Source organism: Olea europaea, unplaced genomic scaffold, assembly GCF_002742605.1.
Source record: "Olea europaea var. sylvestris unplaced genomic scaffold, O_europaea_v1 scaffold6629, whole genome shotgun sequence".
NCBI classification, from domain to species: domain Eukaryota; kingdom Viridiplantae; phylum Streptophyta; class Magnoliopsida; order Lamiales; family Oleaceae; genus Olea; species Olea europaea.
Window position 1 is genome coordinate 8,087 of NW_019265006.1, and position 3,289 is coordinate 11,375.

Genomic DNA, 3,289 nt, shown 5'->3' on the forward strand with positions numbered 1-3,289 from the left:
ATTGAGGTAGCATTTCTTAGGTGAGATACTGGAATAGGCCGAGAAATTCCCTTCACCCTTCAATTCAATTCCCACACTGGTCTCACTGTAAACCAAGCCTTCAATTGTTCCTTCACTGTTGAACATATTGGTTAATCCGACTGGCGCGAATTTCACAGCCAAACTGAGTTTCTTTATCGGAACAAAGCTGAAAATCTCAAATATAAATGGCTGAAGAGTGATAGGAATGGCCTTGGAATTGCACATTATTACAAGCAGTTTATCATCTTCACTCTCCCATTTCAGTTGCTTCCTTCTTCTAATCCCATTCAACATCACTCACATGAACGGTACCAGAAATTGGTTTGTAAAAATGGGAGGAGCCCTTTATCCTTTTCTCGTTGGAATCTCATCCACCACCTTGGCAGTTGAATGCTCCAACCACACCTCCATCCTGCAAAATTTGCAATCATTTAATCAATATGAAAAAAAAAAAAAGAAAAAAGAACTATTGATTTTTTGAAGCTAATAAAGATACCTTGTTGAAGCTCCAATTTCTGAGAATGGTTTTGCTGTCAAAGAGGGGGCTCTTGAAGAGGCATTCTCTTATTGGGAGAACAAAATGTACGCACTCGGAAATGTTGCCATCGGGGAATACGACTTTCTTCAACAGATCAAAATCATGACCACCCAAAGAATCACTCACATACACTGGCCTCCTACAGATAGCCCGGGATGCAGCAGAAATTTCGCGCACTGATGGTCCAATTGAAAAATATCCCATTCTTGTTGCATAAACTGACCAATCCACATGCTGTTAAAGGCACAATAATGGATCATATGGACACCTTGTAACCAATAAACTCCCATGGGATCACAATTAGGATCTTAGAATAAGAAGCCATCCACAGTTTAGAAAAGATAAAACGCAAAGGCAATATATTAACTATTGTGCCGAAAAATATTTTCTCACATTTTCGAATGATTTAAGATTATGGCGATGTGGCAAAAAAAATAAAATTAAACTTACCGACTCTTCCCATGGATATCTGCTGAGCTCCAAGTAAAAAGAAGTCATTGCGTTGTAGCATGCTGGATATCAGTCCAGTTCCATTGAAGTTTGTTTCAAGGGAATTGAACAGGCCTTTAATAGGCCTTTGCAAGTTTAACCCTACCTCCGTAATCCTCTTGACATATATTCAAGTGTCTGTATAGTAGAACTATATTAATTTCTTATCATCTAAAATTAACTATAAAATAGAAGAATTATACTAGTTTCTTATCACATACAATTAACTACAGATACTAAAATAACAGAGTAACTTACATGAATCACATCCACTTTTGACTTTGTAATTCCAACCTTAGAAATGTCAAACTCAATGATTTTCTGTTTGAATGCCTCTTCAATTGAGAGTTCCCTTCATTAAATAGGTAAAATTTTGTTAATTACAAGGCTTAGAATCACCTATTACATCATTACACAGCTGAGAATCGGCCATTACATAAGTCATGCTAACTAAATATGGTATATACACTAATCATAGAATATCATGCCACAATTATCCTGCTAACAAGAAATGTAAGAGTGCATCGAGTCATAGAATTCTTCGGCTTGATCAGGATGGACAAGTCCAATGGAACCCTTGACAATTTTCACCACAGCAAAATCTTCCATGGTTCCATCAAGTCCAGGGGACAATTTGCATGAGACAATCTTCGTATTAAGATGAGTTGTTCCAGGCATCACCCCTCCCCAAGCACCATATTAATGCATGCCAAACCTATATATCATCCAACGCTTTGAAATTCATCTGCAAATCCCTTCTAAAAGCTTTCATTCCAAATTTTTTAGATTTGCAAGAACTATTTACACATTCTACGCTGGAAGTAATTTCCTCCTCCCCATCAAACATTTCACCCAACTCACTTTTTAGTTTCTCAATTTGAGCATCATACTAAGAACAAACCAGTGATCCCATATTGAGTTATTGCGAGCTTCTGCAGTAGAATCAATCTTATTTGCCTTAGAATTTAACATCTTTGGTTTCTTGGGATCGAATGGAGGACTATTAGACCCTGGATCCACTCTTCTTGCATTTTTCACATTCATCAAACCTGAAGCCTGACAATCGTTTGAAAACCTCCAAGAATAGAAATTTTTGCATTCTCATTTGGGTTTTTTTCCATCAAAGTTGACATTTTGCGAGCCATCATCAATGATGAGAAACCTTAGGGAAAGCCCACCGTCCAAGAACTCAATCACCCCATGCCAGATTCCAGCAGGTTCTACTGTCATGTAAAATGCATCCCAAGTACACCAACCAAATTTATTTATTAGAGGTGGAACTGATTTTTCTTCCAAAAGTTTGAATGTATCAATATGAATCCTAATAGCTCTGTATGCCTCTTTCATCAAATTGTAGGGATTTTCAAAGACATGAGCATAAGCAATAGCATCAAAAGTTGATTCTTTCACCTATGTAGAGCGACTTCCAGCACAAGTCATGACATGACTTTTATGTCCAGGGTGAAGGGCAGACCTGAATTTGCCTTCAGGAATTGGTATACTGACAACATAAGACTTTATTTCAAGGACATCAAACATTATCCATCGTTTTTCCATCATTAAATCCTAAGCTGAATTCCCTACCCATTGAGTAGACACCCCACCATGTTTTGAACCTGAAACTGCTGAGGAAATCCTTTTCACTAAATTTCCCAAGGGAATTCGTTAGTCTGTAAGAAGATACCTCCTTGCTGAATCCAAGAAATCCTCCCTTGAAAGACAGGGATTGGACGCGCTCAAACAGTGGAGGGAGAGCATCAGAGAAATGGCATATTGAAGAGAAACTTTGAAGGTGACATTGCTTGGAATTTCGGTGTGCAGTCGCACATTTCCTACACAAAGCTCGCCATCAACAAGTTCTAAAAGGTCACATCTTTCGCTGGATTTGTGAACGCGGAAGTTTGAGTTGGCAGGATAATCTGGAGGTGCCATAGTAATAGGAAAAATAGTGGAAAACAGTGGATAAGTAGGCTAAGTAGCAATTATGCTGTAAAATTAAATAAACAAAATAAAACTGGAGACTTGCACAATGCGTATGAATGTCAAGGTAACTGAAGCTTTAAGATTTATAGTCTCTAATGAAGGAGCTAGATAAGTGAATAAAGGAAAAAAGAAAGCGGTAGTTACTAGAGATCAGAGGTTGGCGGTCGGGCGGTTGGTATTGAAGGATGAAAATGAATTTTCATACATGACCGTCTGTGAAATGATACATTTTATCCATATAAATACAAAAGGGATCTA

General features: G+C 37.9%; 1 pseudogene; it reads right to left on the minus strand.

The window, feature by feature from the left end:
- LOC111390245 overlaps window positions 1-2,980 on the minus strand; it is a 10,471-nt pseudogene extending 7,491 nt beyond the window's left edge.
- Window positions 2,981-3,289: the final 309 nt, after the last annotated feature.